Source organism: Uranotaenia lowii, chromosome 3, assembly GCF_029784155.1.
Source record: "Uranotaenia lowii strain MFRU-FL chromosome 3, ASM2978415v1, whole genome shotgun sequence".
Classification (NCBI taxonomy): Eukaryota; Metazoa; Arthropoda; class Insecta; order Diptera; family Culicidae; genus Uranotaenia; species Uranotaenia lowii.
Window position 1 is genome coordinate 132,163,080 of NC_073693.1, and position 15,542 is coordinate 132,178,621.

The following is a 15,542-nucleotide window of genomic DNA, read 5'->3' on the forward strand; positions in this document are numbered from 1 at the left end:
ATCGTTTGTGTTTCAAAAACAGTAAAAATTTCAAGTGATTTTTAATTAGCGATTTAAAATAGGTTGTATTTTTTTCAAACGCGTTTTTCTCGATTCGCCATCCTTTTCGTGTGTTGGTACTGATATTTTAGTTAAGCTCAAGATCAGAATTCTTTCTTCAGTAAAACAGCTCTAGAATTATAAGGATTTACTCTAAAATTTTCTACAAATCATCATTAGAGAGCAGAAACCAACCAACCGCTGAACTAAAAAAAAATTCGTTCGGATATAACCCCTATCCATACCGCTTGATCAACTGTTCCAAGTTGCGTCGAACTGAACCATTTAGTTCCTCTCAATATAATTGACCATATTTTTTAACGATAAACTTATTGGAATAAGTTATAGTCGAATTGCTCCGTTTGACACATTCTTCTAGTTGATAAATGTAAGTAAAAAATTTCGGCTACAAGGTATAACTGAGGAATCAAGTCACACCAGGGATCGAGTCTCCTCGCTCTCCCCTACATATGTATGTATGTAGTACACAAATATTATGTATGTATCGATTTGTGGTCCTATTTTTGATCCTATTAAGATGGTTGAAATTTCTGGACGAAAACTGAAAAAAATCATTCCAAAATATTTTTTGGATTTTCAACTCTGATTTTAGTAATTGAATTCGATAACAGTTCATATATACTAAAAATTCAACCAGATCAGTTTTGTGGTATAACTCCGGTAACAAATAAAATAACCAACTCATAATTACACCCCATAACATCGTTTTTGTTTCATTAACCTTCCAGCCAAGCATAATCGGAACCACACGCGCTCCAGCTCCATGATGATTCACATTTGCCTACCACACAGACGACGGAACACAGACAAAAGGTTCAAAACACCAGAACCATCATTCCATCCAATGAGAGAGAAATAGGTATACACATGAAGAGAGAAAAGCGGAAGTTTAAGCGAACGCGTTAAAATAAGCACTTCCAGTTCGGCACACCGACAGACTCTATAGTCTAGTCGATCGTTCCGACCTAAGGCGGACTGAAAAAGCCATACGGTAATAGTGTAATGATAATGCCGATCGGTTCATACACCCTCCCCCATAGGCGTAGGACTGATGATTCTTTTTTGTTGCGAGTTTGGTTGGGCTGCATATACATATGGTGGAGATCTCAACTCAACCGGTAGAATGAACGAGGAACTCGAATTTTAACTGTTGAATTGGCGCGAATCATCTCTTTCATAGCATATGTAGCTATGCTGTTTGGTTTGGTGGTCTGCCAACAACAACAGAACGCAGCAAAAACGGTATAATTATTCGCTCGCCATCGTCAGAATCCAACAATAGTTAGCAACAGCGCACAACTTATTTAGCTGCGGTTTAGTTTCACCACAGCAACGTTGCTATACACAATTATTGACCTCTGATGAGATGTTCTTTGTTAAGAGAATTCAGATGAGGTGGACAACTGGACATTTTATAGAGAATTTTTGACTTTTTTAGTTACATAGTGTTTCCAGTCTTGATTCAAGGTTCCGGTGTTATATCAGTGGTTATACCGTAAATAGTAAATAGTAATTGGATGTGTTGTAATAGTCAATCGAAATGTACTTCCTGAGTCGTAAACAGTATGCACACTGATTAGTCTTATCTACTTTCGTAATAAAACTTCTGACTGACAAATAGGTACAATCTTACAGGTAATCTTACAGATAAACTATCTAAAGGCAAAAGTACATTTTCATGACTGCACTTTTGATGAATACACTGCCGATCTAAGCCAAATTGTATCATGTGCTTTGTTTTGGGATGTTTTTTTTTATATCAGTGAGATAAATAAACACAAAAAAATATACAATATTAATTGAAAAAACAAAATTCCGCTTTTTCACAATTTTTTTTCTAGGTAGAATCTAGTTTTTTTCATCCTACCTATCCAAAAAATGATATCAGTAAGGTGAAACACTACGTTAACATTTTCAGCTAAGATTGTTTAATTTTATAAAGGTTATGATTCCTAAAGGGTGTTCTCGATGAAATTGCCACACTATGGAATTGCTCTAACTTTTTAACCGTCGGGTAGAATTTAGTGAAAATTTGGGTGGATTTAGTTCACAGTGCATTGTAAACACCCTGTAAGTTTTAAGTCCTGCGATCAAAACTCGCGGAAATGGAGTCGAAAGAACAACTCGTGCGTGATAAAATCTTGCGCATTCATCACGAGAACAAGGATCTCTTGAGAATAGCGAATTCCACGGTGTCGCGAGTGATTAAGCGGTTCGAGAAACGATTGACCACCGATCGGAAGCCCAGGAGTGAAGGAAAAAGTATTCCGTACAACACCAAAAATCACAGCCGCGTAGTTGGAGCCTTCAACCGAAACCCGAACGCCTCCGTTGTCCATAAGGCCAAAACAAAGGCTGAACTTCAACGTTCAAGGTACAAAAGGCCCCTAATCGCGACGAGAAGCAGAACAAATCCGCCAAAACCCGTGCCAGGAAGTTGTACCTCAACAGCTGTTTGTCCTACTTACAATATAGTAATCTTTATGCGGTTTTTATGAAGACTAATGTTTGGCGCTGTTATAGATTTTCCTGTTCGGACTGTTTGATTTTGTTAATTGGAATTTTTATAATGTAATTTTTAACTAATCTTACCAATAATTAAAAATAATGATAAATTTGAAACTATCTCACATAACATTGCAATAGAAAGGAACAAAATTATAAAATAAAATCTCTTTCTAAAATTGTTGAAAACACAGATTCTCACCTTCCAATACAAACAACAGACAACAATCAAACAGATAACCAACTGATAAACGCAAGCAAAACTTCATTTTGAAAAAGTCGTTCAAAGTTTCAAAATCACCGTTGCAAAGTTCTGTGAGAGTTTTAAATTTTGCGATATTTTAAATAATTGGTAAGATTACACTGAAAAAAAGTAATCTTACTTTACAAGTGTCTTTACATTTCTACTGAAGTGCCGATTTTAAAAAGAAAATCAATATCAAATCAACAAATACCAAACGAAATCAGTACAACATAAAAAATATAAAGAATTGTAGAAGAAGATTGATAGCCTTTAAGAATTCTACTCAGATTTCATCTCTCACCTCTAATTTAGGTGATATACCGTATAAAAAAGCGAAAATTCATCAGCGAAATCAGTAATTGAGAATTGTTTTTCAATAAACGTTTCGTCCACAAATTTGATCAATATTATGCTTCACAAACTAAAATATTTAAATAAGGTAGTATCGAGAGCCATATTGGATTTTTTTGTGACGTCACAAAAACGAATGTATCGAAAATTTATATGCGAATGGCAGAAATTTCAAATAAAAATATGTTTTAGAACGAAAAGGAATTCCAATTTCATTTTGATTGTGTTGTAAGACCTCTATTTAACTGTTATGAAATTTTCTGGTACTTTGAAGATTGCATTATGTTTTTTTTTCTCATTTTAATAATGAACGCAATGTCATCTTGAAGCTAAACCGTTCAAAAACGAAGATAAAATCTACTTAAAAAAGGTCTAGCTGGTAGTTATTGAGTGTTCAACTGATTGTCATGATTTTTATCCAATCGGTTTACCATATTCAATTCTTATGTAGAACAATTAACATCAATTGATTATTGTTAACTCGATGGTCTATTTCATACAAAAATTACTCGAAAATCCAACTTTTTTCGTACCAATCTTGAAGAGCAAGAATCCTTCTAGAATAACAGGTAATAAAAGTGGAACATTTCCAGCAAATTCTTCAAATTATCAACGAAAAAGGCAAATTTCCTAGTAAATTAACAGATTTTTCGTGATTGTGACGTCGTAATGTGTACTAATACTAAAGCAGGGCTGCCTCGACACTACCTTCTTTAAATATTCCTTGAACTAAAACTAAATAACCTCAGGGAAGAATGCCACGATGTGGTAAATTCCTGGCAAAAAAAAAACAAAACTAAATAACCTCAAGAAAGTTGTATAGAAAAAGTGTCAATAATTTCTGGCATCACTTGAAAAGGTTTCTGAGTTTTTTTTTATATAAAATTCATATTGAATTCAAGCAATCGAAGATTCCCTAATTAAAGGAAATCTTCCGATTGCTTTGATTCAATAGAATTATCCAACCAAGCAGGCTCACAGCACATATTAGTATCAAATTTCAAAAATTTATTTAACAATTTGGTTGAAGATTTAAAAACGTTTTAATTATAGTTTAAAAACAACAAAGATTTGATTTACCTAAAATTTACGTATTTACCAAACGAGAGAGAGAAGAAAAAAACTATATCTATGGGTGGCTCGTTATAACGAGCGCATGAGCCGTAATAAACAATACCCAGAAATATCAAATTTAAGCGTGTTATGTATGATTTCCGAGCATGAAATCATATTTTACATTCTCCTTTTGTCACGATTAGAAAATATGTCCTGATCCATTTTTTTTGCTAGAAGACATTGGAAGTGGCTGAAAAATTACACGGAAATGAAGAAAAAACTTATTTGTAAATTTTTACAACGCAGGGATATTTTATGAAAAAAAACATGCTTACCATCGCAAATCACAGCATTTAAAACAAATTGGTAATATTTCAAAGGCATGAAATCTTACGATTTCTTGAATACACGAGTAGCGTATATTAGCCTTTTGGGACGTTATAAGAACTTTCCCGTACGATACTGTAACTCTTTTCTCGAAAACTAATTACTAATACTGAATACTGAAGAATAAATCAAAACTTTTAGAATAAAAGGCTGTGTATTGAGGTGGTTTGGTTTTTCAAAAGCCAAAACTTTGCAGCTCCCACCCCTAAAGTTGATCCATTAGTCGAAAACTGTACAAAATTTCACTCAAATAAGGTAACTGTAAAGCGGCCCTCGACTGCCTTGAAATTGAAAAATGTATGAAAATTTCTACTAAAGGATCATAATTAATTCTGAAAACACTGCAAAAAAAAAAAAAATTTCAATTCAATAAAGGTTATGAGGTCAGAGTATGATTTCTTAGATGGCAACAAGTAGTATTGAACTAAGCCCAACAAATTACAGCTCACTTGAATAATATTTTTCAATATATTTTGTATGAGAAATATGTACAACGTACATTGGACTTGGTAAAGCAAAAAATAAATAAATCTTTTCATTCACATCGAGGTGAGAAAAATAGAAATTCACTGCAAGATTTTTGCCGCATTTTTTTGATTTTCGACAAAAAATTGGGCACTATAGTTTTATGCTCAGTTTGATGAAATTTGCAAACCTGTTCAATGAAAAATTTTCTTAAAGATTATAAAAAAAATTTTATGATGATCACCTTTTAAACATAAAATTTGTTACTCACTCACTGCCCACTGGTCGATGATTCAATCAGACCAATTTGACATTTCAGCGTTTCAATTTATCTTTTTCTGTTTTCCAGCCCTGGATCTACATCTTTTTTCTCTCGTTTTGATGTAATATTTCAATAACTTATTTTCATAAACTAACAACATTTTGGTTAGTTGTTTTCTTTATCTTCTTTCTTCATTTTTAATCCACTTCAACTATAATTTGTATATGTAAATGTTTTTCGACAGATTAGAACATTATCATCAAATACCGAAAAAGCCGCGGTTTCAGGAGCCAAAGATGATTTGAAAATGTCTTAGTCTTATTAGATAAGTTCGTTGAGTAAAGCCGGAACAAATATCGAATTCTTTTTTGCCACCCCTGCCTTTCCTTTTTCCGATAAGATCGATGCATGAACCCGTAGATGATCTTAAAGCATTTTCGTGGGACTAGAAAAGTTGAAATATTCTGAAAGTTAAAGGAGATTTTATCTTTTAATCAGGGTGCCCTAAGCTACGGCAAAAATCATGCAAGATCATCTTAAGATAAATGCTTCTTCGACTTGTTTGACCATATTAGTTATCATTTCACAGTTCATAAGTGTCAGACAGAATGAGTTCTAAAAGTTTGTCTACTACCCTATTTTATTTATTTATTTATTTATTTATTAAGTCAAACTATGTAGACTACAATACTTAAAACTACTTAAAACTAATGTAAGCTATTTTGTTGTTCTATGAAGTTGTTTTTGAATGCCTTTTTTAATTGTGTTTTGTTCATCGCTACGTCTATAATTTCACTTTGTAAATTGTATTTGTACATCATTTGATTAATAGGTTGATGTTTTGCATAGTCTTTGTCGTAAAGTTTAATGTACAACAAATGTTTATTTCTTAATGGACGGGAGGGTGCGTAAAAATTTAGTTTTGAAAGTAATTCAGGACTGTCTATTCTTTGTGTAACAACATCATTTACAAATGCAATTTGGGAAAATTCTCTGCGTTTACTGAGAGGTTCTATATCAATAAGCTTACAACGAGATTCATACGATGGCAGAGGAAAAGTGGTCCAATTTATTTTACGTAGCGCATATAACAAAAATTGTTTTTGAACTGATTCGAGACGTTGCTCGTGAATATTTGAATAAGGATTCCATATGATGCTACAATACTCCAGTATCGAACGAACATAGGATATATAAAGTGATTTTATGGTGTATGGGTCTTGAAAGTGTTTGCTGAAACGTTTTACAAATCCTAGCATGCAATTTGCTTTATTGATGATATTGTTCTGATGTTCTACAAACGTGAGTTTTGAATCCAGTATGACGCCAAGATCCCTTACAATTTTGCATTTTTGTACTGGTTGATTGCCTAATTTTGTTTCAATGATGGGGTAACTTTGCTTTCTGCTAAATGATATAGAGTTGCATTTTTTAACATTCAATTGAAGTAAACTTTTGTTGCACCATTCAAAGAAAACATTGATTTCGTTTTGAAATGTTTCAACATCTTCGGTTGTTTTTATTTTCAGAAATAGTTTAATATCGTCGGCGTATATTAGGTATTCAATCCGTTTTAGAATAAAGGAAATGTCGTTAACGAACAGTATGAAAAGGAGAGGTCCTAAATGAGCCCCCTGAGGCACACCAGAGGTCACAGCTACAGATTTAGATAATTCGTTTTGGAAACGAACGATTTGTGTTCGATCAGTTAAATATGATTGTAACCAGGAGAGAAGATTTGGATGAAAGCCAATTTTTTTTAATTTGAAGATTAAAAGGGGTATGTCAATGCGATCAAAGGCTTTGCTAAAGTCGGTATAAATAGCCTCAACATGAAAGCCTTTGCTCATAGAATCGATAACGTATGTAACGAATTCGAGAAGATTTGATGCTGTAGAGCGCCCTTTGAAGAAACCATGTTGTTTACTCGTTATAATATTTTTTACTTGTTGATAAATTTTTTCATTTATTATTGATTCAAAAAGTTTTGGGATGCAAGACAAAATAGCTATTCCTCTATAATTTCGTACATCTGATTTTTTTCCGGACTTGAAAATCGGAATTAAAAAAGATTTTTTCCAAAATTTGGGTACTTTTCTATAATTTAATGACATATTAAAAAGAATCAGAAGAGGCTCTGTCAATTCGGCCGCCAAGTTTTTAAGAAAACATGGGGGAAGTCCATCAGGCCCTGCTCCTTTGGAAGCATCAAGTTTTCTAAGTCCTTCGGAAACATTATTGTAATCAATTTCATTGACCTGAATGTCACACGCTAAATCTGGAATGATTGAAAAGTATTCCCTATCTCGGTCAGCCTCAGTGAAAGAAGTGTACACTTCTTGAAAAAATGTTGCAAATAAGTTAGAAATTTCCAGTGGATTATTTCCAATGCTTCCGTCAAGTGTCAATTGAGTAGGGAAGTTTGAATTCTTCATCTGCTTTTTAGTATAGCCAAAGAACGCTTTTGGGTTTTGTTTAATTTCTTTTTCAATTTTCTGATTGTATTTTTCAAAAGAACAACAGCTTTTCCTTCTGTAGACTTTATGAGCTTTTTGCTTCCTATTTTGTAAGTTTTTCAAATCCTTGTTATACCAGACAGGGTGTTTAGAGCTGTAGGACCTTCTTTTAAATTTTGAAGGAACATAACTGTTTATTAGATTAATCATTATGTTATAAAAGGTTTCTACTGTTGTATCAACATTTCCTTCATTCTTCAATACACTTGACCACTCTATATTAATTAGTTCTAGTTTCAATAGTTCGAAGTTTGAATTCTGATAGTCTGGCATTTCCTCGTATTCCCAGTCGCGAGGTTTGGCACAGTTATGGATAAAGAGCGAGTATTCTATCGCTTTGTGAAATGCTTCGTTTTTCCATAGTGGATCAGCCGATTCGTTTACGCAAAAGTCTTCTGTACAGTTAGTAAAAAGTAGATCAAGATAATTATTGTTACTATTTTTAACATGATTTACTTGGTTTAAGCCTAAAATAGAAGCTTTGCCGAAGATTAATTGTAACGTTTCGTTTTCGCCTACGACTGGAAGTAGAATTGCTTCATTGTCATCATCCAAAATAAAGTCAGCGTTGCGTTGATTGAAATCGCCATAAATATGTAATTTTGCTTCCGGTTGTTCAGCTTTTCATTAAATACTCCGCAATTTTATAATTTTAAGATAAAAGCACTTTTTTATTCCTATTTTTTCTGAAAATTATTGGATACATATTAGTCATTGACGAAGAATAATATATCTTTTTGGACTCGAGGAATCATGTGAACCATACATACATATTGAAAAACTTTTTCTTACAAAAATATAGAGTTTGATATTGCTTTGAAAAAATGGCATTTAGAAGTTAATATTATACTCTAACGATTGACGTATTGAAATAAATTAATTAATTAAAAAAATTTCTTGTGAGAATCATTTTAAGGTGATATAAAAAAATCATCGAACCACATTTTGTTAGATATTTCAAACAAAGTGTTATAACTCAAAAAACAAATTTTTGTTTTTTGCTGTTGTTTTGTTCTATTTGGCATATTTTTCTAGAACATTTTATCTATGTAAGACATTCCAGTTTCATGATATAACTGAGGAATCATGTATCCCCAGGGATCATGTATCCTCCCTCATTCTCCCCTATACATTTTGACACCCATTATTGAGAGAATGGATTCAACCAAGATATTTGCATTCTGAAACAAGTATTTTTTTGATTTATTCTTATTATTTGCGTGGCGTTCATATCTCTGTATTATCTGCAAAATTTTCGGAAGAGGCTCTTTTTTTAACACATAGTTTTTTCTTAGATAGTTCACAAAATCGCTAAGTCAACAAATCAAAGCATTAACGTGTTGCTATCTCGATGATCACAAAACTAAATTCTAATAATATTAAAATTTAATCAAAGTGTCATGTTTAATTTTTTTTTTTAAATATATCGTAAAATTAATTCTTTTGATAGTCAGACGGGAAGTAAATACAGGGTATCGTGAAGTTGGTCCTAAATCAATCAAGCAATGAAATTTGCCGATTTTGATTAAGATTAAACCGTTCATTAACCTTATAAATAAAAAAAAGTGTTTTTAAAAGATCAAATCATCTAGATCTCTAACCCTGTCATTATAAAGTAACAAAATTTTAGAACATGATTAATGAAAAATTTTAAAAAATCTTTATATAATCAAATTAAATTAAGCTAAATACAATAACAAATATTATGTAATACCAAGTTTTCGACAGTTTTTGCTTCATTGGTCAGAAAGTCAAATCTAAATACATAAAAATGAATGTTTGCTTGTCTGTCAGTCCCCCATAGACTCGAAAACTCGTGAACCGATCAATATGAAATTCGGTATGTAAGAGTTTTTGGGGTCAAATATGGTTTCTAAAATACTTTCCAACAACACCGACTTAAAGGAAGGAGGGCTCCTATACAAAATTGCTAAAAATGTGATACAATTCGAACCATTTTTGGAAACTTCTGAACCAATCAACGTTATATTTGGTGTGAAACCGTTTTGAAGATCGGGAATGGTTTTTTCAATACTTTCAAACCCTTCCAAATTCAGAAAAGAGTGGCTCCCATACAAAATTTACAAAAAATTGACACAATTTGAACATTTTTTGGAAACTACTGAACCGATCAACGTGAAATTTTGTATGTAGCCGTTTTCAAGACCGGAAATGATTTCTATAACACTTTAAAACCCCTTCGAATCTAAAAAGCTGGGGCTCCCGTACTAAATTTATAAAAATATGAAACAATCCGAACAATTTTCGGAAACTACTGATCGAATCAACGTGAAATATGGTATGTAGCCGTTTTCAAGACCGGGAATGGTTTCCAAAATATTTTCAAACCTCTCCGAATCCGAAAAGGGGGGGCTCACATACAAAACCAATTGTCATAATTTTAACACTCTTCAATGGGGTTTTGTTAAAAAATGATAAACGTTAGCGTTTTGACTTAGTGAGATGATTTATTGAATTGACAAATAAGTTTTTACAAAATCAGATGATATAATGTTTTGATAGACGCTTCCTATTTTAATGATTTAAGACTCTCATAGTCAATAAATGGAACATACATGTAATTATCAAAACGAAAGTCTTAGTGTTTTCATAAAGTTTGGCACTTTTGGACTATGTACAATTTTCCCTTAATCTTGATACTCCTTCTTTCTCTAAAAAATTATGTTAAATTGTACATCTCACCTATTTTTTTCTCTAAAGAGAGGCTCCTTCAACCTTCCAGTTATGTTACGACTCAAGGCAATCTAGAAGCTCAGAAATCATGAAAAATTGTTCGCTTTTTAATAGTGATGAAATATTACTAAAAAAAAGATTATTTTAATAATACTAATTTTATCTATATTATTTTTTTCCATAAAAGGGGTAGCAAAGCACACCGGGTCAGCTAGTAAGTAAATAAATAAATTGACATGAGTTTTTCATCTCAAATGTGATTGGTTCTATGAATCAGACTTCTTTTTCATTTTTTATTGATAAAAAGTCTCAAAACAAAGTTTTTATCATCTTTTTACTAAAACCTTTCGATGGTCTAGTTTTCGACAAAAGTTTCAGTTTGGAAATACTTGTCTACTTCACGGCGTTTTTACACCATGGAAACAGTATAAACATGCACAGGAGTTTGGGTGTCGAAAAATAGATTATGTATTAGGTGAATATTCAGCGCTGGTTTTCAACAGCTTAAAAAACAGATGATATTTCATAAAATATTAGCAAAAATACAAATTCAATTACCGAAAACACTTAAATTAGAACCTTATCCATTAGACTGCCCCAAATGGCCCGACTTTTGAAAAAGTTATACGCTGCAGGCTAAAATTGATCCTGGGCCTAGTACAAGATCTCATGCCAAATTTGGGCCAAATCGGACCACGGGAAGGGGTCGCTCAACGAGCCTGAAATTTGTATGGGATTTTGAGACATTTTGTTCGAGAGGAACATGAAAAACCAGTTTTTCGTCAATAACTTTTGTCTCCTTCGACCGATTTCTTTCAAAAACGGGTTTTCTTCAAGCCTAAACTATGACAAATATTTCATCCGAAGGTTACGTTTCAATTAAAGTTAAGATAAAAAAGTTATTAGGCTTCAAAAATTGGCTAACTTTTTTAAGGGTGATATTCATCACTGTTTTAATGAGGCGACTGAATGTCCGACCAGAACACTCAATGTGAAATGCATGCCGTTTCGTCAAATAATGACCGATTTTAACCATTTTTGTTGCGCTCGATTGAAATTTTTAATGCTTTTCTAATATTTGAGTTTGGATGATATTCACTTGATAGTTCGGAAAGAAGTAAGGGCGAAAAAATGCTAACCTTTTTGAAGAAAAATAACCACAGGGGCTTAGGAACATGACTGGACGATTTGTGATGCCAATAAGAGATAAATTTTTGAAAAGCAGGTCCATTTACAGTCTCTTCACGTTTTTCTATAATTTTAGCTGTAGTTAAAACAAAGTACTTCATTTGGTTAAGAGTGTTTTTTATTACAAAAAATAATGAGGTTGACACGTGAAGTTTTTTTCCTTGTAGGTTTTAAACTTAAAAAAATTATTAAATTTAAAATCTTTTTTCTATTCATAGAGTAACTAACTAAGTTCAAAGTTTATGCACAACATTTCAGATCAAATTATTTTTTGTTGGAGATTTGAATTTTTTTCGATGTGCCTCAACTAACTTCAATAAATATTGCAGTTGTTCTTCATTTTTGGTTATTTTACCACTAAATCCGAAATCAATGCAACACCTCTTTCGACACAGTCGTTCACTACGGTTACCATCTTTAAAGCTGTTTTTGAAAGAAATCGGCCGACGGGAACCAAAGTTATTGATAAAAAACTGTTTTTTTTATTGGCATCACAAATCGTCCAGTCAGGTTCCTTATCCCCTGTGGTTATGCAATTTTATTTTAAATTGTCAACCATTTTTCCGCCCTAACTTCTTTCCGAACTATCAAGTGAATATCACCCAAACTCAAATATCAGAAAAGCATTAAAAATTGCAATCGAAGGCAACGACAATGGTTAAAATCGGTCATTATTTGACGAAACGGCATGCATTTCACATTGAGTGTTCTGGTCGGACATTTAGTCGCCTCATTAAAACAGTGATGAATATCACCCGTAAAAAAGTTAGCCAATTTTTGAAGCCTAATAACTTTTTTATCTTAACTTTAATTGAAACGTAACCTTCGGATGAAATATTTGTCATAGTTTAGGCTTGAAGAAAACCCATTTTTGAAAGAAATCGGTCGAAGGAGACAAAAGTTATTGACGAAAAACTGGTTTTTCATGTTCCTCTCGAACAAAATGTCTCAAAATCCCATACAAATTTCAGGCTCGTTGAGCGACCCCTTCCCGTGGTCCGATTTGGCCCAAATTTGGCATGAGATCTTGTACTAGGCCCAGGATCAATTTTAGCCTGCAGCGTATAACTTTTTCAAAAGTCGCGCCATTTGGGGCAGTCTAATCATCATTATATGAAACTGTAAGCCAAAATACATGACAGATGAAGTTTTTACACACTACGGCATCATTCTTCACTTAAACATATGAATTCATTTTTTTTTAATTTTTGGTAACATATTTTCTTAAATCAGGCAGTTATTACAAAGGTGTTCTATTTTCTTTGTCTTATAACTTTTTCAAAAAATAATGTTTTCAACCAAACTTTGTGTAGTTTTATTATATACTATTTAAAGAACAAATCTGCTTTCTTTTATTTTCTAAATAAGCTAAATTACAATAGTTATTCAAAAACAACTCTAATGCCACCATTTTTGGCCCATTCTCACCCCGCACGACGATATCTCCTAATTATGAAATTTTGTTGACGAAGTTTCACTAGAAATTGGATCGAAACATTAATTTCAAGCAACTGAAGATCGTTCTGGATTTTAAGGTTTCCAAAAGTAAAGTTCGAGCGAAAATAAACGACACTCCCTGCTGTTACCGGTGTGGATATCCGCATGGATGCTCATAAATTTCTGTTGAAAACGTCAAAATTCAGCTCACAGCCTAAATCAAGGTCTGGGAAGCTAACACGATCGCGGCTACCTCTTTGAGAGCGGATGCATCTCAAGTGAATTGTTGTAGACAGAGTCACCACCATTATATGAATACAAAACAATAACACGAAAAAAAAACAAAATGCTAATTGGCCTAAAGAAAGATAAAAAAATAGCACAAAACGCGAAGACGACCATATGTGAGGAGGAGTAGCTGCAGCCATGAACAAATCTAATTACGAAGGCATCTACCTACTGCAATCATCCAGCGGAAAATTGATCAAAATCACGAGTGAGCACCTTTTCGCATTGCCGAAAAACAAAAGTAGCAGCTGAAAGAAGGAGTGCTGTGTAGTCACTCTAATTGTTCATCTCCTCAATTGATCGAACCAAGGTGTTTTGCTGCTGACGAACGGATTTGTTTCTACGATTTATGGCGTTGTTAGCCGCACACGCACAGCCGTCTTCCATTTCGGGAAATTTTCCGGTCCACCAATTCTGGTCTCTGGTCTGGCCGGTTATCACGAGGAAATTTTTCAGCAGCATCTATCTAGTTGTGAACGTATCTGTTATTACCTGCATAAATGGAACTACAGGTTGGAAATTTCACTCGGTTGTAAACAAAACTGAATCATCTTATGGGTGAAGATTGATGAGCAAAAGAAGCTGCTCTTGCTACTATTCCTCGATTATCCAAGAGCAGCGCCAGTTGCTGTTTTGAGGTCACCTTGTCGTTCGTTAAAGATATCGATCTGAAAGACTTCCGCCTATCCACATGTGAGCTTTCATTTGTTAATCATCAGCGTCCAGTTTGCGCATTTCGGCATGTTTGAAGCATTTTTGTTTTGATAAAACGTTATTTTCAATTAGGAGATGTTGTATCTTCTGAATCACTAAAACACTCCACGTTTGATGAAAGCATAAAACATGTACCGAAAACAGGAAACCTTAATTAAACTCGAATTTTCAATAAACCGTATTTGTCACTGGCCAGACATTCTTCTGCTATCTGACATTCGATGGGCAATTCGCTTCACAATTGGCCCTTATCAATCCACAAAGGCAAGCAAGGAACTGATAAGATATCGATAGGAAAATACTCGAATACTTTCAACACCTTTCACGATAGGTATCCGTCATTAGCACCAATTGAACAGATCCGCCTTTTTTGTTCTCGAACCAAGAAAAGTTCTTCATTTTCCAGCATCAAAATAACTGATCGTACATTCACTGCCATTCCCATTACTCCCCCAAGAGAGTTGCTTGTTCCATCACGATCAGCAAGCAAAAAGCAGCAGCACCAATGCAAGGGGCCATTTCGCAATGTGTTTGCCACTTTTCGCCCGGGGTAGCAAATTCTTCTAAAATCCGAGAAACGGCACAACCATTCCAATCGCAAATAAATAGCCTTCTACAAATTAGGTTCAGTTTATCCGTGGACAAATTAACTGCGACAAGACAATTGAGCCACCGTCGAAATGTTGAGCCTATGGGCACTAACAACCACGAAAAAAAACACCAGCCGAAGAGAGAGGATCCACGATGCCCAGCCCAAATACAGCAACTCAAAAAACTTCAGCAGAAGAAAAAAAACGCATTCACAGATGAAGTAGGGAAAAGTAAGTAAGTACCCCGAATTAAAAAAGCACACCCAAACGCGATCGGCACCCCGAAACGAAATGAAACGAACAGCTGCGAAAGAACTCCTCCACGCGCGTCAGATGTCCACGCGTCCCGATCTAAGACTAATGGACTGGTTCGGTTCGGTTGAACCCTAGGGGGATACCTTGAGTCCAGTTGTTGTTAACTATTCAGCGCTCCCCCTTTTAAGCTTACTCAGCTGAGCATGAGAGCCGCGCTTTGCACGCTTGGGTGGTTCATTGGCGCGTGTAGGCTTTGAACACATGTTTTGAACGAATGACTTTATTTTAAAGACTTAACTCAATAATCATGACAGTTATTTTCTAACAAAAGTGCTTTTAATTTCGTTCAGAAACTTGTTTATCTTATATCCTGTTGTAAACAATACGAATTTAACTAGGGTTGATTTCGATCAGTCATGGAAAGACAAAACACGTCAATCAGGAGACAATACTGGAATTTTGTTGGCACCAGAGAGACAGAAATCATTGCGATTTTTGTGGTACAATCTTATACTTGCTTAAAGTTTACA

The 15,542-nt window shown here is 33.9% G+C and overlaps 1 protein-coding gene across 3 annotated transcripts in view; it reads right to left on the minus strand.

The window, feature by feature from the left end:
* The window catches only part of LOC129756208 (pre-mRNA splicing regulator USH1G), a 41,245-nt gene extending 26,110 nt beyond the window's left edge, over positions 1 to 15,135 (minus strand). The window contains exon 1 of one of the 3 annotated variants that reach the window (XM_055753015.1): positions 15,001 to 15,135. The gene's annotated coding sequence lies outside the window, so the exon portion shown is untranslated. Of the gene's footprint in view, positions 1 to 14,302; positions 14,343 to 15,000 lie in introns of those variants that run through there. The other 2 variants (XM_055753016.1, XM_055753014.1) reach the window with 2 other exon arrangements.
* Positions 15,136 to 15,542: the final 407 nt, after the last annotated feature.